Source organism: Nelumbo lutea, chromosome 1 (genome assembly GCF_056320005.1).
Source record: "Nelumbo lutea isolate HS-2025 chromosome 1, American lotus-T2T, whole genome shotgun sequence".
NCBI classification, from domain to species: Eukaryota; Viridiplantae; Streptophyta; class Magnoliopsida; order Proteales; family Nelumbonaceae; genus Nelumbo; species Nelumbo lutea.
In genome coordinates, this window is record NC_142684.1 from 142,057,317 (window position 1) to 142,085,288 (window position 27,972).

General features: G+C 42.5%; 1 pseudogene; it reads left to right on the forward strand.

The window, feature by feature from the left end:
- On the forward strand, window positions 1-27,659 carry LOC148878016 (G-type lectin S-receptor-like serine/threonine-protein kinase At4g27290; annotated as a pseudogene).
- The last annotated feature ends 313 nt before the right edge of the window (window positions 27,660-27,972 follow it).

Here is a 27,972-nt window from a genome sequence, read left to right on the forward strand (position 1 = left end):
ATGTACCCTGAGCTCGACATTAGTGCCATAATCACTTCGCACATCACTCTGGAAATGGCTGCTGCAGCTGATGATTACACGGATTCCGAAGACGAAGTGGGACCTTTGGGCATTGTTGAAGTCCCTTCTAAAGGCGAGGAAGATGTACCTTCGGGCTGAGCTCGTTTGTGTTTTTTTTTTTGGATGAAATGTAAACAAGATTATTTTGCAATGAATAGTTCCCCTTTTTTGGCAAAGTGTTGGGCAATTATTTTCTTTTCTTTTTTGCCAAGCTGACTATGTTGCCGAACTGCTAGACTTAGGCACCGAGGTGAGTTAACATAGTGGACTCTGGGCTATGCACCTCGGGATCCATACTCGTGTAGCTTGCTTCGTTGATGAGGGGCCGAGGTCATCTTTAGCTCAACATTCTGGCTCTTGCGCTGCCGAGGTCTTTGTTAGCTTGACATTCTGGCCCTTACAGTGCCAAGGTCCTTGTTAGCTCGGCATTCTGGCCCTTAGGCTCTAATAGTGGCTCATGGCCTGCTTAGTTTGATAATTTATAGGTAAAATCATCTTAAGTTGACGATGTTCCATGCCTGGGGTATCTGTTTACCCTCTAGGGTCTCGAGCTAGTATGCTCCCCCGAGTACTCTCTTTACTCGGTAGGGTCCTTCCTAGTTCGGCCCGAGTTTGTCAACACCGGGCTCAGGTACCATGACCTTGCGGAGAACCAGGTTGCCAACGTTATAGTACCGAGCTACCCTTTGCTGGTACGCCGCAGTCCTGATGTATGTGAGGTCCCTCACCTCGTTAAGTAGGTCGAGGTTGGTACGTAGCTCGTCGTTATTAGTATTGTCATTGTATGCTTCCAACCAAAGTGAGGGGATTTCGATTTCGGCTGGGATGACTGCCTTCGTGCCATAGGTGAGGTTGAAGGGAGTTTCTACGGTGGCGGTCTTTTCTGTAGTTTGGTATGCCCATAGGGCACTAGGCAGCTCGTCTGCCCATAACCCCTTAGCTCGGTCTAGCCTGGCTTTCAGTCTGTGGAGGATAGCTCTATTCGTGACTTCTACCTGCCCGTTTGCTTGTGGGTGCGCAACCGACGTGAAGTTTTGCCAGATCCCCATGTCTTGGCACCACTCTTGGAATTTGATGTCCTCAAACTGCTTGCCATTGTCGGAGATCAGCACCCGATGTAGCCTAAAGCAACACACAATGTTCTTCTAGAAAAAGTTCTGGACGTTTCGAGATGTGATGGTTACGAGAGTTTCAACTTCAACCCACTTGGTGAAGTAGTCTACTGCCACTACTAGGAACTTCCTTCCTCCTGTTGCTGGCAGGAATGATCCGAGTAGGTAGATACCCCATTGTGCAAAGGGCTACGGGCTGGTGAGGTACTTGTGGTCGGCAACGGGCTGGTGGTGAATATTGGCGTGCTTTTGACACTTCTCGCACTTCCTGACTAGCCCGACAGCGTCTTCTTTCATTGTTGGCCAATAGTACCCCTGTCATAGTGCTTTCTGGGCGACGGCCCTGCCCTCCAGGTGTTTGCCACATAGGCCTTCATGAATGTCGTGGAGTACGAGCTCGGCTTTGGGAGGTCGCAAGCAACACAGGTAGGGGAGCATATAGGATCTTCGGTACAGCCGTCCGTCTATCATGACGTACTTAGCTGCCTGGCACTCTACCCTCTTGGTGGCATTGCGGTCTGCGGGGAGGGTTCCATGTAGCAGGAAGCTCGCGAGTGGATCAATCTAGCTCGGTTCTGCTTGGGCGATAGGAGCGACCTCCTCTGCCCCCCGGAGAATGCTAGGCCGAGGTAAGTCCTTTATGTACACAGTTCTCATGGTGTTGTCACTAGTGCTGGCTAGGCAGGACAGGGTGTCGGCCTCAGCGTTCTTTGACCATGAGATTTGCTTGATGAAGTGTGACTGGAAGCTAAGCAGAGCCTCTTCCCCTGTAACTTGGTTTACCACGAGCTGGGAATCGCTGTAGATAACTATGTGTTTTGCCTTTACCTCTTGCGCCAGGGCTAGCCTGGCTATTAATGTCTCGTATTCTGCCTCATTGTTGGATGCCACGAACTTGAAGTGTAGCGCGTACTCTAGTTTCGTGCCACTCGGACCGTGGAGAACTACACTGGCTCCGCTGCCCTATTGATTTGAGGAGCCATCTACGTGAAGGATCCAAGGCTCTTCATCCTAGTTCACGCTCGGCCTAACCAGGAGAGATGCCGAACTGGGTGCGACCTTACGGGGCTCAGACTCAACTGGCCTGGGAGCACCGAGCTCACCCGAACTGGGAGCCTCATGCTCAACCGGGCTGAGGACCTCGGAGCTGAACATGCATTCTGCAACAAAATCTGCCAAGTCTTGAGCTTTGATAGCGGTTTGTGGCTTGTACTGGAGGTCGTACTCACTGAGTTCGATGGCCCACTTCGTCAATCGACTACAGACCTCGGGCCTAAGTAATACTTGCATCAAGGGTTTGTCAGTGAGGACGATGATGGTATGGGCTTGGAAATACGGACGGAGTTTGCAGGCCGCAATGACCAGCGCATAGGCTAGCTTTTCTATCTCTGGATATCTTGTTTCTGCTCCCTGCAATATTTTACTAACATAGTAGATAGGTCGTTGGACCTAATCTGCTTCCTTTATCAGTACCGAACTGACCACTTCGTTGCTTGCCGAGAGGTACAGTTCTAAAACATCGCCCTCTTCGGGCCAGGTCAACACTGGGATACTGGCGAGGTATTTCTTGAGCTCGTCAAATGTGAGCTGGCATTTTGGGTTCCACTCGAACCCTTTGCCTTTTATTGCCTTGAAGAAGGGCAGGCAACGGTTTGCCGACTTAGACATGAAACGACTCAGAGCGGCTATTCTACCATTTAACCTCTGAATCTCTTTCACTTTTCAAGGTGGTCTCATACGTAGGATGGCTTTTATCTTGCCCGGGTTGGCCTCAATACCGTGTCGGTTGATGATATACCCTATGAACTTACCTGAGGTGACACCAAAGATACACTTATTTGGGTTTAGTTTCATGTTAAATTGACGCAGAATTTGAAAGACAGAACGCAAATCTTATATCAATTTATGCGAAAACTGTGTCTTGACGACCATGTCGTCTACATAACATTCTATCTTGGTGCCAATTAAGGGTTGAAACAGCTTATTCACAAGCCTTTGAAAGGTTGCCCCAGCGTTTTTCAGTCCGAAGGGCATAACCTTGAGCATTACAGGCCGAACTCAGTTACGAAGGCGGTTTTTTCCTCGTCGACTGGGTCCATCCTGATTTGGTTGTAGCCTGAGTAGGCATCCAGGAAGCTTAGCAACTCGTATCTCGAGGTCGCATCTACTAGGCGGTCAATCCTGGGGAGGGGGAAGCAATCTTTCGGGCAAGCTCGGTTTAGGTCGGTGTAGTCGAATCATATGCACCACTTGCTGTTTGCCTTTTTTACCAGAACGGGGTTGGCTACCCAGATTGGGTAATGAACTTCCCTTATGAAGTTTGCTGCGAAGAGCTTCTCGACCTCCTCATCGACCACCCTCCAACGTTCTAGGACTAAGTTGCATTTCTTCTATCTAATGGGTCTAATTACAGGGTTAGTATTGAGCTTATGAGTTATGAGCTTAGGGTCTATGCCAGGCATTTCTGCCAAGGACCAAGCAAAAACATCTAAGTTACTGAGTAAGAAGCGTACTAGTTTGGATCTTAAGGGCTCCTCTAGGGAAGCACCGACCTGAAGCGATCTGACTGGATGCTCTGCCGAGACAGGGATGGGAACAGTTTCCTCCGTGGGTGCAGCTCACTCCTCGTTCTGTTCCACTGGTCGCTCCAGTTCGGGGTCGCTGGTTACCTTGGCCTTTCCCTTGAGGGCGGCGACGTAGCACTTGCGGGACCCGAGCTGGTCACCCCGCACTACCCCAATGCCGAAGTCCATGGGGAATTTCATAGCTAAATAGTAAGTGGACACCACGGCCTTTAAAGCATGGGTGATCGGCCGACCTACTATGGCATTGTAGGGGGAGGGGGTTGCAACCACTAAGAAGTCGCGCCTGAGTCTTACCGTGCTAGGCCACATGCCGGCTTCCACAGGTACAGTGACCTTTCCCAGGGGTTTGACCTCCTCTCCACTGAAGCCAACAAACGGGGTGTTCGCGGGCTTCAAATCACTCTCTCGGAACTGGAGTTTGTCGAAGGCCGCTTTAAAAAGGATGTCTGCCGAACTGCCAAAGTCAACGAGTACACACCAAACTTCAAAGTCATTGATCTTCACCTTTATGACAAGTGTGTCGTCGTGGGGTAGTGGACCCTGTGCGCATCTTCTTCGGTGAAGAATATGGGGTCTTCCATCCTAGGCTGCTTTGGGGGATTTTGTTCTTCTCTAGCGGCTTCCCGGGTTGATGCCCGAGCTGCTGCCGAGGTGCATCCCGCTACAATCAATCCTCCAACAATCACGTGGATTGTTCCCCGAACTGGTCTTTCCTCCGAGGGCTGTTTCTGCGGTTCGGCTGGCCGGCTACTGGACTCAGGAGCATCTTTGCTATGATCTCCCTGCCGACCTGTCTTATTACTATTATTGTTATTATTATTATGCTATACAAAATTTCTTATGTACCCACGACAGATAAGTTCATCTATCTCGTCGCGGAGATTATTACAATGTTCGGTGCTATGACCGTGCTCTCTATGGAAACTGCAGTACAAGTTTTTATTCCTCTCGTTCGGGTTTCCCTTCAGACGAGGTGGCCATTTCACATACGGGGCGTCTTTGCTTGTCATTAAGATCTCGGCCCGCTTCGCGTTTAAGGGCGTGTAGTCCGTCCGACTTGCTATGGGAGCTCAAAACGGCAGGTTTGGCTTCGTCCCCTGAGTTGGGTCTTTCTTCCTCCTGTCATCTGGGTTGGAAGGTTCGCCTTCCCTCTTCCTTTTTTCGATCCCGCTTTCAGTCCGTTGGTTGATCTCCTCCTCTGTTCTTATGATTTTTCCTGTGAGCTTGAGGAATTCAGCTATAGTTGCGGGCTGGTTAACTACCATGTGCCACCTGAGCTCCTTGTGTGTCACACCCCTCTTGACTGCCGTGAACTATACCATGGGGTCTAGGCACGGTATCTGCAAGCACACGTCATTGAACCATGATATAGCCCCGGATGGAATCTCCTTCCCTCTGGACTACTCCGAGGAGGCTCTCTTCGGTTCGGGGGCACCGCTTGCTAATAGCGAAGTGCGCAGTGAAGACTTGCATGAAATGGGTCCAGCTTCTTATTGACCTGGGGGCCAGGTTTCTGTACTAGGTGTGGGCCACTCCCCTGAAGGTGGTAGTGAAGGCCACACACATGCAGGACTCGCTAACCCTCGCCAGGTGCATTTGGGACTGGAAAGCATCGACGTGGTCATTGGGGTCAAATGACCCATCATACTTGTCTAAGGGAGGGAGTTTGAAATCTTTGGGCATGGGAACCGCAAGGAGTTCTGATGATAGGGGGGAAGGAACTGAAAGAATAGGGGCAACTTTTACGTCGTTCGAGCTTGTTTCTTCTTTACCTCGGAGCTCGAGCAGGATGCAGGTGGTAGTTCGGCGACTTCGTCGGCGTCTTCGCTGCTCCTTAGAAGGCCTAGTATTGGCGCTACTTGTCTTGGTGTTGCCGAGTTCAATCGGTCCAGATTGTTGATAGTCTGCGGTCAGGACGCCGAATTGGTTCTCTGTGAGTGGGAGCTCAAACTTAGAGTGCCGAGGTGCTAACTTGATCGGTAGGGAGGTTCCTGATCCACGGCAAGCTGCGAGGTGGGGGTAGTTAGTCTTCCCCTCCTGCCTAGGGATTAGGCCTGGCTCCTGGAGGGATTCTAAAGTTAGGAGGCTTCCCCTCAGTGAAGGCACTCACCTTGTGGGGAGGGCTTGACCGGCTTTAGAGTGGGGTGCCGAGGTGGGAGCTATGGTTGGTTCAGAGGCAGTTGGGGGAACTGCTGTTGGTAGCGATGCTGGGAAATGTGGTGTAGTACTTGCTGCTGATGGAGCTGATGTTGCTAGAACTGCTGCATTTGGGCTTGCGTTGCCCGCATGCACTGTAGAAAGTCATCAAGTTGGTTCTGGCTGGTCGCTAGAGGGGCAACAGTTGGTTTGGCGAAAGTTGTCTCAATGGGGGGGAAGGGGAACATTCACAGGTGCCACCACACTCGGTGCATTAAGGCTAGGGATTCCGTCCGTCGAGAGGGGGACGATGAACTGTCCGATACATACAGTGGCGGGCTGAGGGTGTTCCCCTACAACATTCAAGTTGGCGTTGTGCCTGTTGCTGCTGGAGGAAGCCATGGAAGCTAAGGTTTCTTTGAGAGAGAGAGAGATAGTTAAATGTTAGGGGAGGCTTTTTGAAGTATTCCCACAGACAGTGCCAAATGATGATACGCAATCCGGTCGGTCCTAGCTGCCGGTCACCTTGCCTTTGACAGAGCTGAAGATGCCTGAAACAAGGAAGAAATTGGAGACTTTCGGGGAGAAACCCGATTGGAACACTCCGAAGCTCAAGTTAGTGCTCTTGAGAAGGCAAGGGAAATGAGGGACTTCAAGACCAGAAAGCATAAAAATCACATACCTCATTCTTTGGGAGATGGGTGCCTTTTATAATCACCCTGTACACTCACTCCCATACCTCTGCCAGATCGGGCATCATCACCTCCGCCAGATTGGGTATCATCATCCCTGCTAGACGCTAGTTCGGGTATCATAACCTCTGTCAGTTGCCAGTTCGGGTGACATAACCTTTGCCAGTTGCCAATTTAGGTGTCATAACCTCTGCTAGTTGCCAGTTCGGGTGACATAACCTTTGCCAGTTGCCAGTTTAGGTGTCATAACCTCTGCTAGTTGCCAGTTCGGGTGTCATAATCGCCACTGTCCTTGTCAGGGTCGTCACTACCACGTCTGAGATGGCGGTGGCAGGTGGCCGTTGGAGGGCGGCTGTCATGTGTTGGACGCCTAATTAGTCAAGCGCGCCGCCTCCGTGTACGGGCTTCCTGGGCGTCAGGTACGGTTGTTCAGTCAGGCGACTTGGAGTCGAAGTGGTGTGCGAGGTGAAGTCTTGAGTTCGGATAGAAGTGCGGCCCGAACTGCCCCGGGGTGGGTCAGCTCGGGTTTTTGCCCCTTTCGCTCCTTATAAGGCTCAGGACCTCTAAGGGAGAGCTCGGGTTCTTCCTTGGGGAGCTTGGGTCGTGGGTTCCTTCTTTGGGGGAGCTCGGGACCCCTTTCCTCGGAGCACAGGTTGTAGGCCCGCTGCCGTGCCGAGCTGACGCTTCTGTCAGGTCACTCTCGATTGCTTCCACATATCGCATGGCCAAGGGGTCGGGCCAAATCTCTCTCCATCACCTTCCTTTCCCTACCTTTTCCTTCAAACCAAACATAGCCTTATCGAAAGTACCAACATACAAACCAGTCAGATATAATGCAAAAGGCACCCAAATAAATTTGGATATCACAAAATATTTTCAACTAAGATATGCACGTGCAAATGCAAGTGCTCCTCTACTAGTAAACGTAAAAAAATAAAAGAAAATTTATTAAATAATGAACAATGCCATTTCTATGGACCTTAAGTAAATGGGCCAGATAGCACCCGTGGTAGTATACCTTTCAGGTTTTCAACCTTGTTTCATCCAAATGAGGCACTAAAATTCCCAAAATGAGGATTTTTCCTTGCCACTTTAGTCCTTTAACTTTAAGACATGACAATTCAATATAGGATACTAATAAAAAATTTTCCCTTATTCTTATTGTATGAAAAAAGTTTTTGAGTTCTATTCACTACTTCTCTGATTAAATGAGGTGTTGTATTGTCTGTCTAGGATCAATGCTTTGATCAATGCTTTTATTGAGAACTACCAAGGAGGCGATTGATCATTCAGCTTAATCTTTAATATAGGAAACCTAATCGTATTGGGAAGTGAATTAGGTAACTGGGTCATATCGATATAGAAAGAAAACTAAAACTGGCATGTGTAATCCAAGAGAGCTCTGCCCTTCCATTTCAACAGTCATTGTGCAAGTTGAGAAAATAAAAATATAAAAGAAAAGAAGAAAATTGAGATGGTTCTTATAGTTGATTTTTATTTTTATTTGTATGTCTTATGGTATTAGACATTGTTCATACATTTTATTTTATTTTATTTTTTATGCTTTACGGTATTAGACACGGTTCCTACAGTTGATTTTGCACATGGATTCTGTTTTATAATTGGCTTACAAGCTTCCAAGGCAATGGGACTTTCTGGCTTAACATCAAACTTACCCATCTTGTAATTTAAAAGACGGACGAAGTTGACAAGTGAGCTATGAACTCAGAGACAAGATAAGCAACAAATTCAACTATCGAATATACCATTCTATTGAAAATTGAGAGGAATTGCAGGAAGCAATAGGAGCACCTCTACAAGCACCCTTCTAAAAGACCAGTATTACTACCACTTGCATCATTTATTATTGGAGACACCTGGACGTGTCGGACTTGGTCATGGGTTTGTTGGTCTAGATTTCTGTTATCCTTAGTTACTTTTATCTCTTGTTTTCCTTATGACATTGCATCATTTCGAATGGACCCAACCACCGAACAGTTTTGTTATTCTCTTTACTGCCATCCCATTTGTTTGACTTTTATAAACATTGACTGTGGGTATAGAAGACATCGTCATACAATGTAGTTGAAGACTTCTGGCCTTTTGGGGCAGAATTATCTCTCATTTTTTATAAATATGGTGTTTGGAAGTGTGGGCGTTTTTTGGACTGATTTTTAAGAAAAAATGTCGATGTTTCCAAAACCCATTTTTTACAAAAAAATGCTTCTGTCATATAAGCAGTGAACAACACTATGCTGTTTGGTAAGGTGATTTTCATCACCGTTTTTTATGTATGTGCTGACAGGTAAACATCACATAGGATACACATCAGTCAACCATTGGGGAAACAGTTCACCGATGCATGAAACGCCAAATTTGGTATTTCATGCATCAATGGGGTCCTGGTTTTCAAGGCATACCCAATTTTTTAATAATCGGTTGAACCAAACAATGAGATACATGGGAATTTATTGAAACACCTATGTGGATCCGACGTTGTACCATTTTTTTGAAAAACGACCATGGTTCCAAACATCCCCTAGTATGTGATCAAATTTACGTACCAAATTGAAAAAAGAATGTAATTTTGTCAAAAAAAAAAGCCTTGTCGTTCACACTGACCATAGCTTCTTTTTGCTTCATGGATGATGGTGCTACACAACCGGGGTAGTTATTCCTCCTCCCTAAACCCATCCAAACCCTGGTAGCACAGGATTCGATCCAGGTCTCTATTCTATCAAGTCAAATATCCTACCAACTGAGTCACCATATATCAGTCGAAAATTCTCTTTAAATTCCAACAATATCAAAATTTCAACTTGACTGACTTGAGAGCTGCGAGGGGTAGGAGATGGAGAAGGCTCAAAAAAGACCAGTGGATAGATTTTACTCATTGATTTTCTACTTCATAATTTCAGTATTTATTGATGTCTCCATTGCAGCTGATGCCATTACTCAAACTCAATCTATCTGTGAGGGCAGACGCAAGTTTCCTCTAGACAAATCTTTGAACTAGTATTCTTCAGTCCTGATAAATCTAAGGGCAGATATGTGGGGATATGGTACAAGAATATCTCAGTGCGAACATATGTTTGGGTTGCAAACAGAGAGAATCCTCTTACAGATTCATCCAGAGTTCTAATGATCACCGACAATGAGAATCTTATCCTCATCAATCAAACAAGGAGCATTTTCTGGTCTTCGAATTCTTCCACACGAGCCAAGAATCTAGTTACAAAGCTATTGGATTCTGGAAATCTCGTTATCAGGGATGGAACTTGGAAGCGATTTTAGTCCACATGGCTACCTATGGCAGAACTTTGATCATTTATCTGATACTTTGTTACCGGGAATGAAGTTGTGATGGAACATGAAAACCGGTCTCTATCGGTGTTTGACATATTGGAAGAATGATGATGACCCTTCTCTAGGAAATTTCATTTACACCATAGAGCCTCGAGGACTTCCTCAAGGGGTACTTCTGAAAGGATTGGTTAAACAATACCGAATTGGGGCATGGTTTGGGGATAAATTTAGTGTCAGCATGGCCCTCAAGGATAGTGTAGCTTACAAACCCAGATTTATATCAAATTCAGATGAAGTGTCCTTTACATATGAAAGTATGTTGTAAAAATAGTAAATAGAGAGGTAGAATGTAATTTATTGGTAATCGCTTTCCAAACCAAAGTTGTAGTGGTGTGAAGTTGTTGTAGGAACTTGAAACTAGGAATTGCAAGAAGATGAAAGGCTGAGTCATGCCACTTGGTCACTCTCCTTAAAACCGTATTTCCCCTCTAAGGTGCAACCAGGTGATCGAAAACTGGTCTCCAAGATAAAACAGCTCACAGGCCATTGGTAGGCATGCACTCTTTTACCAGACCTCCACGAACCACTGAATATTGATGCTCAGATTTCTCAGAAAAAAGCTTGTTGAAAAATGGTGTGTGTGCGTAAAGATTGGGTCGGCCAACACTCTTTTTATAGAGTGCTTTCAAACCCGAATGGACACAGATGTGTCCTTTCAGACAGGAGCCTCTTTAGAATAGTGCATTTGTTCAAAGAGGCACAAAGATGAAGAAGAGACACGAAAAAGAAAACAATTTTTTTTTGAAAATTAAATTTGAATTTGAAGAGACACATTTTAAAATTAAAAATGTGTAATTTGGATAAAACAAAATGATTCACTACATCCCGTGTTGACGTACACATACCCGTGCCCACGACTCGGTCCGGCTTGGCGCGCACTTGTGAAAAGCACCCCCAACCCCCCCCCCCCTCACATGCATGGAATATCTATAGTCCTCTCCTCCTATGGGTTCCTACCCATAAAGGGAGCAAAACTACAAATATACTCCACTCCCATTCCTTTCCCAAGCAATATGGGACAAGGAGTCATTCAAGGGAGGAAAGAACAAAAACAAGAGAGGGAGGAGAGAGATTCTTATAAATTTAAATCTCCCTCCAACAATCTCCCACAAGATTCAAAATTACAAGAAGGTCGAACAATCTGAGCATCATAGTGAGAAAATTATTCATGGTAATGTCTTTTGAACTTCAATCTACACTTAGGTATAACAGGCTATGTTATAAAGTACGGGTGAAGTCAGACTCCTTCAACCTTTCCTCTTTATCGTAACTAGCTAACCGGCCAACCAACTCAACTCACTAGTTCTTTAGTGGTTCTTTTGTTTTAGAACATTTCGGCCTTGTTCCCCTCTTGGAATCATGAGTGTTTTCGAGAGTCAGCCCTAGATCTCTCTTAGAAGCGGTCACACTTCACACTCACTTAGGTCAGTTATTAGTGTGCATTGTTCACATGATTCCTAACTGATTAAGAGACTTATGCTCAACCTCCTCAATTTGCAGTGAGCACTATCTTACCTCGGCATCTAAAAAGGGACACAAATGATAGTGCTTTCCCAAGTCATCTAACGACTCGTTTTTACCCATTCAACCTAATTCTAGTGATCTCCTTTTACATAGATTGGGTGTCCATCACTAATGACTTTGTAATGGGCTTCAACCCCATTCCTACTGATGCCTCATAAACCACCTTAGAAGTTGGTGGTTTGGTTAACGAATTTGCAAAGTTCTTTTTAGACCTTACAAAATCTAGAGCCATTGTACCTTCACTGAGGTATTGTCTTACCAAATTATGCTGTAAGTGGATGTGCCTTCTTTTATCGTTGTACGTCTAGTTCTTGGCTCTAGCTATTGCTACTTGTCTATCACAATGGAGAGATATGCACGGAACCAGCCGCGGCCAAAGTGGTATATCTGCCAGCAAGTTCCTTATCTACTCTACCTTAGACCCCACCAATCCTTAGCCACTCTGCCTCAATGAATCCTTCTAAAACAAGAGGAAAACCTGAGTAATATAAACCAAAGTTTATAGTTCCTTTTTAATATTTTAATAATCTTAATAAAGCTTACCAATGTTCATTTTTGGGATTATGAGTATGCTGACTTAATTTTCCCATAACTATAGCTATGCTTGGTCTTATACAATTCATTAAATAAGATACAACTCCAATTATACTTGTATACTCTTTTTGTGAAACAAGTTCTCCTACATGTTTTTTAAGTGAATACTACATTCAATAGGTGTTTTAACCGATTTACAATCATAATGTCCAAATTTCCTAAGAATACTCTCTACATAATGTGATTGGAAGAGAATAAAGTTCCCTTGTTCTTTATGAATTTTAATCCCCAAGATTACATCAGTCTCACCCAAGTTCTCGGTATCAAATTTGGACATTAGAAATCGTTTTGTTTCTTTTACTAACTCTAGACTAGTTCCCATTATTAGCATATCATCAACATATAGACAAATCATGACCCCTGTATTATTTTCAAATTAGTTATAGACACATCTATCAGAATCATTTCTGCTATATCCATTAGTTACTAACACATTATCAAATTTTTCATGCCATTGTTTGGGAACTTGTTTTAAGTCATACAAAGACTTAATTAGTTTACATACTTTATTTTCTTATCCTTGCATTATGAAGCCGGCAGGTTGCTTAATGTAAATTTCTTCCTCTACTTTCCCATTTAAGAAAGTCGTTTTCATATCCATTTGGTGAACTACCAGTTTGTAAATGGGTGTTATAGCAAACAAAACCCTAATTGTTGTTAATCTTGAAGGAGTAGGTGTCAAAGAAGTCTACATCTTTCTTTTGTTTAAACCCCTTAGCTACTAACCCAACCTTTAATTTATCTATTGTGCCATCTAGTATTAGTTTTTTTCTTAAAAATCTACTTACAATCTAGTGCCTTAGTTTTATGTGGGAGATCTACAAGTTTCCAAGTGTGATTAGTGACTAAGGAGTCTATTTCACTTTTTAGGGCTTCTTTCCAAACTACTACATCGGGTGAAGTTATAGCTTCCTAATAGATTATTGGGTCCTTGTCCACCAAAAATGTGAACATTCCGTCACCCAAGTTTGTTTCTCTTCTTTGTCTTTTACTTCTCCTTAAGTCTGGGTCTTGCCTAAGTGAAGTACTAGTTTCTTGAGCATTCACTAGTTCTTGGTGTTTAACTTGGTTTTGGGAAGGTTTCCTATTTGATGTTTCTTTTTTCCAAGGGAAGATGTGATCAAAGAACTTCGCATCTCGGTACTCGATTATTGTGTTATTTTTTACAACATTTTCGATTGTTTTAATTACAAGGAACTAATAAACTGCACTATTATGTGCATAGCCAATGAACATATAATCACAGGTTTTCGGTCCTAATTTTTTTCTTTTAGGTTTAGGTATTCCAACATTTGCTAGGCAGCCCCAAACTTTTAGAAAGTTCAAACTAGGTTTTCTATTATACTAAAGTTCAAAGGGAATCCACCCTTTCTTCTTAGGTGGTATTCTATTATATAAGTGACAAGCCATTAGGATTGCTTCTCCCCACAAATTCAGAGGTTCACCTGAACTCATTATCATTGCATTCATCATTTCCTTTAATGTTTTTTTAAGTCTTTCTGCAACTCCATTAGATTCAGGTTGATAAGGAGCTATTGTTTCATGTACAATTCCATTTTCTTCAAAGAATTTTCTAATGGTTTGTCTATCATACTCAGTTTGTAGTTTATGAAAACTTGATCAGTCTCATTTTTTTATGTAAGTAGAACTACCTTTGCTATATCTAGAGAAGTCATCTGTAAAGGTTATATAGTATCTTTTTCCTCCTCTAGCTTCATGACATTTAAGTCTCCTAGATCACTGTGTATAAGTTGTAACAATTTAGTTTCTCTTTATACACTTTTATGAGGTTTTTAGTAAATTTTGCTCCTATACATACTTGGCATTTTTCATTTGTAAAGTTAATAGGAACATTCAAAACTCCTAATTTACATAAACATTAAGGAGCACTACGATGTCCAGTCTAGCATGCCAAATATCAAAAGATTCAATAATATAAGCAGAAGAAGAAGCAATTTTATTCATAATAATATCAGGGGTATTTATTACAAATAATCCACCAACATTGTACCATTTTCCAATAAATACATTATTTTTAGTCAACACAGCCTTGTCTACTTCAAATGTGAGTTTCAGTCTTACTTTGTTGAGGAGTGCTCCCGATACCAAGTTCCGTTGGATCTCTGGCACATGCAGTACATCATTCAACTTAAGGATTTTTTCTGAAGTCAAATTCAGGAGCACCTTTCCTTTGTCGATGACTTTCGAAGTTTGTGAGTTTCCCATGAAGACTTGCTCTCCTTTAGACAAAGTTGTATACTCATAGAAGGAATTGCGGTCTCCACAGATGTGCTTGGTATTACCAATGTCGAATGCCCACTCCTTCATCTTATCAACTAAGTTTACCTCAGTTACCACTACTGCGATAACATCCTTAGTCAAATTGACTTTTGGTTTCTCAGAGTCCTTTTGGTACTGGCAATCCTTCTTGCAATGTTTGGGTTTCCCACATACATATTAGTTTCCTTTTGTTGTTTTTTGAATTTCTGATCATTTTTCACATTCAAGTTCTTTTTGAATTTTGTAGTTTTTTCCTCCACCAGATTGGTTTTAGAAAGTTGGTCCTCATTTTTCTTTCTGTTCTTTTCTTCTATCTTAGCTCGGATCACTACTTGGTCCAAAGTAGTGCCCTTTTGTGTTTCATATTGGTCTTGAAATCATTTCATTTATGTGGCAGTTTCTCTATGAGAGAACTGACAATGAATTCGTCTGGCAGTACCATGCTTTCCTTTGCTAGTTCCCCCACAAGAACCTGGAACTCATCTATTTGAGTAGATACATCTATGTCTTCTTTCATAGTGAAGTGCAAGAAGTTGGCAATTACATATTTCTTATTTCCGGCATTTTTAGAGCATACTTAGTGTCTAATGCATTCCAAATTTCATAGGCATAATTATAGGAAGAATAAACATTGTATAGTTCATTGGACAAGCAGTTTAAAATATGGTTGGTGTAAAGGTGATCGGCTATAGTCCAATGTTTTGCAACAACAGAACAGGTTGGTTCCTCTATATTTAATGGGTTCGGTTCAATCAAAGCGAAAGTTACCCCTAACTGTTCTAAGGCAAACAATAAGCGTTGTCTCCAATGCTTGTAATTGGTTCTATTGAAGGGTTCAAGCTTAGAGAAATCATGAACTATTGACAGTATCCGGTTCCTCATGAAGGGGTTAGCAGAGATAGGTTCCATACATACGGTTTTAAGAATATTGTAAAAATAGTAAATAGAGAGGCAGAATAGAACTTATTGGTAATCGCTTTCCAAACCGAAGTTGTGGTGGTGTGAAGTTGTTGCAGGAACTCAAAACTGGGAATTGCAGGAAGATGAAGTGTTGAGTCATGCCACTTGGTCACTCTCATTAAATATTTGCCCCTTACGGTGTAGACGAGTGATTGCAAACCGGTCGCCAAGATAAAACAGCCCACAAGCCACTGAAGATTGATGCTCAGATTTCTCAGAGAAAAGCCTGTCGAAAAATGGTGTATGTGTAAAGATTGGGTCGGCCAACACTCTTCTTATAGAGTGCTCTCAGACCCGAGTGGATACAGATGTGTCCTTTCAGACAGGAGCCTCTTCAGAACAATGCAAAAAGAGGAAGAAGAGACGAAAAAGAAAACGATTTTTTTTTTTAAAATTAAATTTGAATTTGAAGAGACACGTTTTAAAATTGAAAGGTGTAATTCGAATAAAACAAAATGATTCAGTGCATCGCACATACACATACACACACCCACACCCTGACCCAACCCGGCTTGGCTTGGCTCGGTTTGATAGATATGATATAAGGAAAAGGAGATGGTGAGCAAGAACTCTATGTGCGAGTGGCAGCTTCTCTGATGTAGGTATGTATGAATATCTTGTGCTTTATTACTATACATCTACTGTTTTAACTCCTCGTCCGGCCTTGTTCTGCTTACCATTCTCTCCCTATAGTCCCTACATAGAATGAGTCTGCGGCTGCTCCATTACTTGGGGTATGTTATGGTCCTTCAATGGTTTGGATCACTTAGCCACTGGATGAACTCTTCACTGCAACACTTGATAGCTACTAGCTTCTTATATTGGGTATAGCTGTAAACTTTCTCCGAGAAGGAATACAAATCATTTAGGATGTGTTCTGTTCGAAAGAAAAGGTAGGGAAAAAGAAGGGAAATTCCTACATTTCTTTCAAACCAAAAACAGCCTTAGTCAATCACATTCTCTTGGATGAACAGAAAAAGGAAAAAGAAAAAAGAAATTATTGCCTGACATGTTCTTTTTGTTATATATAGAATTGACTAATTCAATGTTATGGATGTGAAGAGCCAACTAAGAAGAAAAACAGAGTTCTTGTGATTTCCATAGTATCTGTGGTTTCTGGGATGCTTCTCTTGGCTTCTATCAGCTGCATTATTATAATGAAGAGGAGAAAAAGAGAAGGTAAAATCAACGATTCGTTCGTTCCGCGACCACTATTGACATTATCCCGTGCTACTTTGCTAATTCCTTCTGTCCTGCTCAACGGCAACGGGGCCGAAACGTGGAATTCATATCTGCACCCTACACAGCGCGCCCCACAGGTGCCCCACATGCACATCTGGATGTGTTGTGTGGCGAACTCTGTGGGACGACAATGTAATCTCTGAAAGACTGAAACAGGATAGGATATGAGTTCATAACCGGCCAAATCCTATTCTCTGCATTTTTAGGGTAATGTCAGGCCCCGTTGCCCCATCATCGTTGTGAACACTCACATCCCCGGCTCATAGCCCGAACCCAATACAGTGCAAAGCCAGGCCCAAAACCTGGCCCGTGAATAAGTCTACAGACCATAACAATCTGCCATGCCAGCCTGTTGGTTGGTTCTACAATTAGAACCGGCTTCTTTTCTTGGGAGGCCTAATTATTGAATTTCGATATCATATCTTTTCCATATCATAATCGAACCTTATTGACAAAGGATAGATGGGTCAAAGAATATAACCTTTATTTACCTGTTTGTATAATGCTTTGTTTGTCAGGCCAAGCAAACAAAAGAGAAAGACCTGGAATTACCTTTGTTTGATTTGGTTACCATTGTATCAGCTACCAACAACATTTCTTTTGCAAATAAGATTGGAGAGGGTGGGTTTCGTCCAGTTTACAAGGTAAAATTGGTTTAACAAACTCTCAACTTTAATTATCAACATAAGAAAAGAAACGACTCATAACGTTACTGAGAATGTACGTATTATTTTACATGTTATACGTTCACTAGGGCCAGCTATCATCAGGACAAGAAATAGCAGTAAAGAGGCTTTCGAAGAATTCAGGGTGCTCAAAAATGAGGTTATTTTGATTTCCAAGCTTCAGCACAGGAATCTTGTTAGGCTTTTGGTTGCTGCATTCATGATGATGAAAGAATGTTGGTCCATGAGTACATGTCCAACAAAAGCTTGGATAGATTTATTTTTGGTATGATGTTAATGAGATGAATCCCAAAATTTCTGACTTTGGCGTAGCAAGGACTTTCATGGGAGATCAAACTCAGGAAAAAACAAAGAGAGTAGTGGGAACTACCAAATAACAGAGGGTTTTACCATCTAGATCATTGCCATAGCCTTCTAGGCCATGTAAGTACATCATTTGGGTTTGATTGAAATTTGTTTTTGGTACCAATATATTGTTGTTGTTTCTGTCTCAAACATCAATTTGTTGTCTTTACAATTAAGCACTCCACACATACGAGATTTATAATTCAATTATAAACAGCCTCAAATAATTTGAGTTGTATGCCAATTAATTGTATTGATATCAGCCAAAAGGTTTGAGGTAGAAACAAAAATGGTACCAAATACAACTGATGAATTAATGATAAACCAAATGAATTGGGCATTATTGTCCCATGCATGGATACTCTGGAAAGAGGGCAAGGTGTTAGAAATAATGGATCCATGTTTGAAGGATTTGTGTGTTGAATCTCAAGTGTCAAGATGTATTCAAGTGGGTCTCTTATGTGTACAGCACCATGTTTGTGTTAGACAGTTTTGTATGTCCTTAGCTTCAATCCGATTTGATGTACTTTTGTTATTTAGTGTAAATAAATAAAGTGCATGTTTGATTCATGTTGTTTGGTATAATTCTGTGTAAGACCCTAAAACTGGACACTTATAGAGACTCGTGTTATTTTTAAATGTTTACAGCCAATTGGTGTGCCACCAAGTGTTGGGATGGCCTGTCTCAGCCACTAGGGTAAGACCCAAGGCACATTCAGTATGGGATTACTCGAATCCTTGAACTGGACCAGATTTTCAGTATTGCCCTGGACCTTAGAGACAGATGGGAAAAATTTGAAAGTTACACCTGACCCTTAGACTCGATTATGACACTTCACTAGGTGTCGGATCGGACTGTCTTTGATATGCCAATCAGTGAGGTCCTTAGTGGGGATCAAAACTTGGGTATGTTGGGACAGTCTAAGAATTTATCTGAGTAGGTGATCATAGTGACAGGATCAACCCCTTTGTTGGACAAAGGTAATGATCGGGAATGCACTCTCTCTGATGGAAACCAAACAGCCGGCAGTTGATTTCAATCGTTGGAATTTTGTTTTGCAAAATTAATATATACATATACATAAATATATATATATATATATATATATATATATATATATATATATATATGTTGTATGGTTTCAAAATGTTTGCAAATGGTTTTAATTCCCAGGATCCATGTGAGTGGAGAGTGCGGCATTGTTCCTTGCAGCCGAGGGAGAGGTCCTCTCTTGTCGGGCAATGCTTGATCATTAAGGGCTGAGAGGTTAAGTGTAAGACCATTTAGGATAGTACCTGATGGGTTAATCTTGCACCTGCCCACAGTCCCTAGGTTTTTATAAGATGGCTTGGCCCAGGCTTGGCCTAGGGACCACTTAATGTAAGTGTTGGGCCTATAGGGTCCATGTGATGGGCCCAGGGGTTCACTGAGCTTTTCAGTGAATTCGGTTGGGCCTTGTAATAAAGGCTGCACCGAACCCATGTGGCTGGTGTGTAGATCAATGCTTGGGTCCCACACCATACAAAGAATCCCAACTGAGCAGTAGATTGGAAACTAGTTAAGCACTGAACACTTAATGGGCCAAAAGCCCATTTCGAGCTGGGCTGATATGATCACCCATCTATGTGGCAGATCTGAGATTAATGTTAGCAAAAGGATTGGGCCTTTAACCTTATCCACTTTGGGAGACCAAATTCAAATCATATTTGAATCTGGTAAATTCCTGATAAGATTAGGAGTAAGCTAACTTAATCTGCAGATAGGATTAAGATCATCCCCTATCCAAATACTGATTTGGATTGAGATAACTCCTAATTAGGAGGTTTCTTAATCAAGAAGAAAAAGAGGAGAAACCCTAAGAGAAAGAAATCAAATTTCGAACCTAGGGTGAAAAAGAAAAAAAAAAATCCTTTGAGTTAGGATTTGGATCTCATTCACACTCCAGAGAGAAGAGAAGCAATTCAGCCATCTTCATCCCAGGAGTTCTCCTCCAACCGCCGCCATTCTTCCTTACAAGATTCGATCTTTGAAGAAGAAAGAGATCAAGAAATTGTTTCTTGACATCAGTCTTGAAAAAGGACTGTAAAAGATTTGGCGCTCAGAGTTTCCAGAGGGTTCTTGAAAAGGATCCAGTGTGTGGGACGCACTCTACTGGTTTCGTTCCACCTACAACTGTGTCATCTTCAGCAGGAGTGGATCTTGGTGTCTTCTTTGGGCGTGAACACCAACTTTGGGAGATACTACTTCTCCGGATCAGGTATAATCCTCCATTTTCCTTTTGGTTCAGATCTGGTTCAATTATGGTTCAAGTAGGATCATTGAATATTGTATTCTGAATTTAGGGAATACGATTCCCAGTTGGGAAAAGGTAGGAAAATTTTTGAAATTCGCCCACCCATTCCGCAACCTTTATGGCGTCCATTAGATGGATCCTACCATTCTTTAAGTTTGAAGGATTTGTGGGGACGCGCTGTTAAATAGTTTTGTATGCCCTTAGCTTCAATCAAGATGATGTACTTTATGAGTTTATTGTAAATGAATAAAAGTGCATATTTGATTCATGTTCCCTTGGTATGTTTCTATATAATACCCTTAAACTGGATACTTAATGAGACTCGTGTTCGTTTTGAATGTTCACAGCCAGTGGGTCGTTCTAGGGAGACCTATCCTGACAAGGCTGACACTGTGGTGCCACCAAGTCGGTTGGAGTGGCCTGTCTCAGCTGCCGGGGTGATACCTTAGGCACTTACAGTGTTGGATTAATTGAATCTTTGAACTGGACCAAATTTCCAGTACTGCCCTGGACCTTGGAGATTGATGGGCAAAACTATAAAGTTACACTCGACCCCTAGACTCGATTATGATACTGCACTAGGTGTCGGATTAGGCTTCTTTGATATACCAATCAGTGAGATCCTTAGCGGGAGTCAAAACCTGAGTATGTTTGGACAGTCTGAGAATTCATCTGAGTGGGTGATCATAATGACAGGATCAGCCCCTTTGTCGGACAAAGGTAATGATCGGGGATGCACTCTCACTAATGGAAACCAAGACTGTCGGTAGCCGATTTCAATCGTTGAGATTTAGTTTGCAAAATATATTTTATATGAGATATAAAAGTATATATATTTTAAATGATTTGAAAAAAGGTTTTAATTCCCGGGATCCATAGAAGAGAGAGTGCAACACTGTTCCTTGCAGCCGAGGGAGAGGTCCTCCCTTGTCGGGCAATGTACGATCATTATGGGCTGAGAGGTTAAGTGTAAGACAATTGAGGATAATACCTGATGGGCTAATCTTGAATCTGCCCACAGTCCCTGGGTGTTACAAAGTGGCTTGGTCCAGGGACCACTTAGGGTAAGTGTTGGGCCCATAGAGACCATGAGATGGTTTTTAGGGGGTGCACTGTTCATAACAGTGTATTCGACCAGGCCTTGTAACAAAGGTTGCGCCGAACCCATGTGGCTGATGTGTAGATCAATGTTTGGGTCCCACGCCATACAAGGAAGCCCAATTGGGCAGCAGTTTAGAAGGCTAAGTGAATACATAACCTTAAATGGGCCTTAAGCCCATTTCGAACTGGGTTAATTTGATTAGTTACTTAAAGGGGCGAATTCTGAGATGGATTAGTTGATAGGATTGGGCCCAGATCCTATCCACTTAGAGAGTCCAAGATATAAATAAAATTTAGATCTGGAAGCCTCCTAATTAGATTAGGAGATGGTTGATCTAATCTGCAGATAAGATAAGGGTTATCCCTTATCACTTAAAGGGACTTCTAATCCAAATATGATTTGGGTTAGCAACTCGTAATGGGATTAGGAGTTGATCCCTTTGAGATTATAAAAGGAGGAGGGGGGGCGGCAACCTTTAGACATGCAAGCTGCACACTCTTGTCTTCAGAGCTAAGATTACAACAAGAGAGAATTCTGCCCCCTACAAATACTCTCTTGCCGCGTCCTTCCTGTAGCCGCCGCCTCCAGTAGTTCGATCTCCAGTTCTTGGGAGAAATCAATATTTGATCTTGGTACCAATCTTTTGGAGAAAAAGATTGGTTGGAGTTGTATTCACAAGCCATCCAGTTGATTCTTGCGAAGGGTCAAGTTCTTTTGGAAAAACACTGTTGATTCTGCTCCACCCTGCACTACGCCATCTTCAGTGGGATCATATTTTGGATCCTTCCTTGGGCGTGAACACCTCCATTGGGAGATATTACTTCTTCGTATCAGGTATAATCCTCCCTACTCCTTTTGGTTCAGATCTGGTTCAGTTTATGGTTCAAGAATGATCCTTGAAAATATGATTTTCTAAATAGGAAATTTGATTCCTAATTGAAGGGAAAGAAACATTTTTGAAATTCGCCCCCTTATTTCACAATCTTTGGGCGTCCATGTGATGGATATCCTATCCCTTCACGCGCTACCCCCATCTTGTGTAGCCTCTCTCGGTATCTAAACAAGAGAGTAGCGATTCCAAAGGTGAAAATACAATAGACTATTGTATTTGGTAGGATATTAATTAGAAGGGAGCTCTCCTTAGAATCATGAAGTTGGGCTGGAGATGTCCTACCAAAGGTGCAACTTTGATTCCATGTTCCATTCAAATGAGTAGACACTTGAATGCCTTTATTTCGGTATCCATTCCATATATCAAATGTGTTGGGTTTGGAGTTTGGATCCATGCTGATGCTACCAAGCATCCACAACTGATGCCGAAAATGTAAATTTTGAGGATTAACACTACAAGTCTACAACATCAAAACTCTCACCTTACCGAGCCTAGGAAACCACAGAAATTGTGGTAATGTTTTGAATACATTGAACCAGACCACGTCATGGCTATTCAATCTGCAAGAGCAGGACTACATCACATGCATGTTTTTGCGTTGGAAAGCCACAGACCTAGAACACAAGCAGTTCCGGGACCATCCTCCTCCAACATCCCAATCCCCGTCAAAGCGTCAGTCCACTCACCACCCGAGACCTGACTACTCTGTTACAAAGTAACTGTGTATGGAGCCACCTCCTCAGTCCTCAACCCATCCAGGGTTTTACTTTTACATACTCTGGCCATTGACCAAGCATACTTGATGCTAAAGAAGGGGAATTACTTTACTCCATTTCATATATTAAGGAGAGATTGATGTTTAATTGAACAGACTATTTGAGGTGCTTAGTTAGAATGAATTCCTTTTCTGTTTTAACTTAGCTTTTTTTAAAAAAAACTTTGCTTACTTTTCCTTTATTAGAGGAGTTTAACAGCCCAAAGTCTTAAGATGAAAACTTAGTAACTATCTGCGCTTATACCTACATGAATGTTAATAACAGCAATTAGAGACTCCTTTACCACCCAACTACAGTGGAATAATGAACTGCGTTCAAATCAGAAAGGAAATAGAAACAATAAATGAGAAACTAACTAGTGGAGAAAACTCTATTAAAAGTTAATAGTTTCTGCTTATTCTACCACAAAATTCACAACCATCTAGTTTGTAAGCTTTGATCCATTTTTGTTTTTCATCTAATAAAGTAATAAACATTAGGATAATTGCATAAATCCATTTAAAAACTAATCATGTTCAGTGTCAGAACGTGTGAAAAATAGCAAGCAAATGTTCATTCTCCCTAGTGCCATATCATACATAATAGTGAAGCCATTTTATGCATCCAACAAATTAACGAGGACCAGATATAAAAGCTAAAACAAAAATACCACAATAAATAATAAGAAAAATATGGGAAAGCTGAAAAGATAGCAGTCTCTGTGGAAAAAATCTAATTACCTTTTTCTTTTTGAGGAAAGGTAACAGATTTTTTAGTAAAAGTGAAAGTACATTAGATACAAAGGGGAAATTACAGGGACTTACAATCAAACCATTTCTATATAAGACATCCAAATAGGCACCCATTTTAGCTAAACCATCTGCAACAAAGTTTAAACCCCTTGGAATCTCAAGTCATATTTGCATTTAGCAGTAATTTCAATGAGCTTCTAGCTCTTTGTCAAAAAATGACTCAATCTCCACCGACCACCCACTTTGTCTCTTAGCCATTTCATGGTATTTGTGGAATCCCCTGCAATGGCTAAATTTTGCAGCCCAAGGTTCTAACTATTCTGGTACCCATGAGAGCCACCAACACTTCCGCTTTGGTGGAGTCTGCGACAACTATTGGACCACTAAAAGTCCAAATAGAAATACACCTTCTGTCCCTTACTATACCTCCTATACCAGCTGCTCCTGGATTGCTAACACACTCCCATTAAAATTTAGAGTTATCCCTCCTTTCCTTCTTATTACTTTCATTCAATTTAAGGATCACACTACCATTTTGGCTAAAAGTAGGGGTATACTCATCCTCTTCATGCACCACCCTAAGAATGATTTTCATTCAGTACTTCAAGGGTTATGTTACTGATTTGGCTAAACATCGGTAAGTCCACTCACTCCCCATGTACCTGTGTCTATCTTTACCAAAGTCAGGGTAACTACTTCCCCCCCACCCCACCCCACCATTGTTTACAATTCAGAAAGCACACAAGACAAAAGTCACCCAATCCATAACATGCACAATACAAATTCAAGAAAACTGCATGAGTTGAACAAGGAAGCCATGATTTAATTTTTATCATAAGGAAGATATGACCTTTTGTAATTCAATAAGAAAGATAAGAAAAAGCCCCACACTGTGGAATGAAAGACAATTTGCCAGGCTGCATTGGCATTCTTATAGTAGTCAAATTATAAGAGTTCAAAACAGCCATAGGGACCCCCTTATCAATGACTCAAAGACTTCTGAAAAAGTTCATATTGAATAAGAGGACACATGATTCTTTTTTGATAATAAACAAAATAAATTTGATTGAAAGCAGAAAAGATGTATTACACATAGCACATAGAGACAGAGACAACAGGAATTTTGCCAAAATTTAGTTTGGGATGGGCTTAGATTGTCTAGCATTGCCTCAGGCATGAGCTGGGCAATGGTGGGGTTACTAACATTGAGTTAGCCTTAAACTTGGACCGGTCCACCCAATTTGCACCATATCTGTTTATAACTACAAAATTAAACTCCCTACCAAGCTAAAAGATGAGAAAGAAATTCTCTTACAGAGACCCAACAATCCATCTTTCCCAAACCTGACCCAACCCCTTTTTATATGTCATCTACTGAAAAACTCTAGTTTATCTTCTGGAACTTAGGAGGCTCAAAGGTCAAAGGATTTTATATGTTAAATTCCCTGTACAGAGACACCAAAAAATCTCCAGGAAAAACTACAAAGAAAAACAAATAGGGATTCTATTTCAGGGCATCGTAGAGAACAAATGGTCTCCCCCCCGCCCCCCTCCTCAAGAGAATTAAAACTATGTTGCAATTCTGTAGACATGGATTGTAGGTTCTCTTTATAATAACAGCAATAGAAAAATAGGGAACAACTTAGGCTGCAAAAGTAAGAACTTATTTTATCAGTACCTGCTGAGTTCCTCTCCCTAAGAATAACAACAATAAACTACAATTACCAAGAAAAATTTTTCAATATTCCCAGGCAAAGGACTAATGAATAACAACATGGACATGCTCTACATGGAAAGAAATCACGCAAATAGTGCTGTCTTCACGAAGATCTGAGAATCCATTCTATCGGTCCATAAAAGACATAGGATATCAATATGAAAATACTCTAAATGATACACACTACAATGACTGTAATCTTACCACAACTATTTTTGTTTGTTTCTCAAGAAAGAGAAACCGTGTAGAATTGTTGACAAGTATATTCTTTCTCCAGGTACAGGGTTCTTGTGCAAGTAAAAGATAGAGAGAGAAGTGGCATAGAATGAAACCACGAGATAGAGAGAGATGTGGGGTTTTTTGATAGATTGAAGATGGGAAATGATAATGAGCGATCTGGATGCTCCAAGCTATAAGATGATCTGGTCCTTATTTGTGTGGCGAGTTGGACCTAATTGCAAGATAAAGGATCAGAAAACCTAGGGTGGCTAACCCGGCGAGATCGCTCTGATGCTTAAGTCAATACTGTATTATGGATGTGAGCTGAATACTAGAGTACTAGAGTGCCAGTGAGCAAATAATTGTGCGTACCTTCTGCTAGGGGGTGAGTGCTCTTATATAGTCAAGTTGTCGTAGGCCTCACGGAGCCTTTCTAAGATCTTCGGGCTGGATAAGTGGGAGTTTGTTCCGCTCCGATAGGGGGATAACGTGCCAACTAATAGCACTTATCGTGTCCATCCTATTTGGATAGGATGTAGATAAGGCCTATAGCTCCGTGTCATGATCCCGAAAAGCTCGGAGACAATTAGCAACTTTCTAGAACTTGCTGCATATTGCATTTAACAGTTTCAACCATCCGATGTCCCCGGAGCTCAATGCTTTCCGAGGTGGCTGGGACTTTGAAGTGATTTTCCTTACTGAGGTGGGCATATCGTTGAGTCATCGTCCAGTTGGTAGTCTACACCCACGTGTCCTCTATTTATCAGGTCGAGCCAAATCACCCTTCATCAATTGCCCCCCACTCCTCATGTGTGGGTCACAACTCGGTGTGAGGAGTTTACGTCGGGCTGAGGTGGATTTGGCTTCAGCCGGTCCAGCAGTTTGTTCTCATCATCCACTCTGATTCGACCAAGAAACCAGATCATAGATCATGTATCAAGGACATATGGGCGTCACGTGGATTTATCAACCCCGCGCAAAACACGTACTCAACTGATTTTTGCCTCGATAGGAGTGCGACCGATTTTCATGGGAGCCATCAGATTACATTGATCTTGTTTGTCAAAAACCGACTACAGTGACTATAAATAGGGGCCATGGGGTCCCCATTTTCTTTGTCGTGATCTGTGCGTTCGTGTTTTGAGCTCGTGTGTCTGCTTCTAGGTCGGTGTCATGTATTCTCATTCTTTGAAGCCATCTGCTCCTTTCTTCGATTTAGGTAAGCCTCCTTCATTTCAACTTGTTTCCCTTTTATTGCGATGTCAAGTGTTAGCATTGGTACCTGTTGGATGCCAGTGGTGAGTCGAGTGAAACTGAGGTGGACTCCTCGGGCCAAGTAGTAGAATCTAGTCCTGCCGAAGTGGGCACCTTGGCACGAGGTTTTGAGCCCAGCGAGGTGGATTCCCAAGCCGAGGTGCGAGGAGACTCTGGAAAAGAAGCCTCAAGTTCCCGTAGATCTTGGAGGTCGAGGCCGGACTACTTCAGTCCTTCCGTGATGACTGTGGAGAGATTGCAAACACTAGCCAAATACTACAAGTTCCCCGATGACCATGGCTAGTGTATATCTTTGGAGGGATACCCTTGGGACCACGATCCTGACGAGGTCGTGGTGTTTGAGGAGCAGTTGATAGCTGGGCTGCTCTTCCCGCTCCACCCATTTTTTGAGGAAATCCTTCTGTTCTTCAACATAACCATAGGTCAGCTTCACCCGAACTCAGTTCATTCCATAGTAGGTACCATTTCCTTATTCCATCACTACAATAAACCCTTGACCATGAACACCTTTAGCTCAATCTATTCTATTAAGAAAAACTCTGCCAGCCTTCCTTCTTCCGAACACCATAGCTACTACCTCAGCCCCCGATCTGGGTACAAGATCCCGCATGGCCTCCCCAATAAAGTCTCAGCCTGGAAGAGACATTACTTTATTGTCACTATGGCTGGGGGTGGCCATTTCCGACACACTGGAGGACAGCCATTAGTGACCCCAACGTCAAGTTAGACAAGGACATGAGGGAACAGGTCCGTGCCTAGGCGAAGCTCAGGTTGGAAATGGACGACTTGCTAGCTAAGGATAGGTTGGTTAATGCAGGGGTGAGTCCGAGTAGGTCTCTACTTGGACTTTTTCTTTCCCATTGATTTCATTGCTAAGTCTATGTCTATGCTATAGGTACTATGGCGGATATTCCTGTTTCCAAGCTTTTTACTGACATGAAGAAGAGGAAAAAGAGAAAGGCATCTCTTAGTGATCCCCAAGCCGTTGAGCCCATTGCTAGTCCCATCGCACCTATAGCCCCGAGGAGGAAAGAGGACGCACCCATCATCGACCTAGTTGAAGATGACTAGGGAACCAGGTCGACAGCCCACAAGCCCGAGGTGGCCCAGGAGTTCGAAACCCAGCCTATCCAACCCAAGGTCATTGCTTCTGGCACAGCCCCCGAGGAGGGCCAAAGCATTTTCAATGCCCAGGTTGCCACTCTCAAGTGTAAGGAAACCGTCTTGCCTGTCGAGGTGTCAAAGTACTCCGAGATGCCACACTCCAAGTTCGCTGCCACTGCATGGGGTCATCTGATGGTGGTATGTCTCTAACTTTGCTTCTTTGTCCTCGATACTTTTCCTGCCTTACTAATCGGTGTAGCTCTTATGCAGACGAACTCGA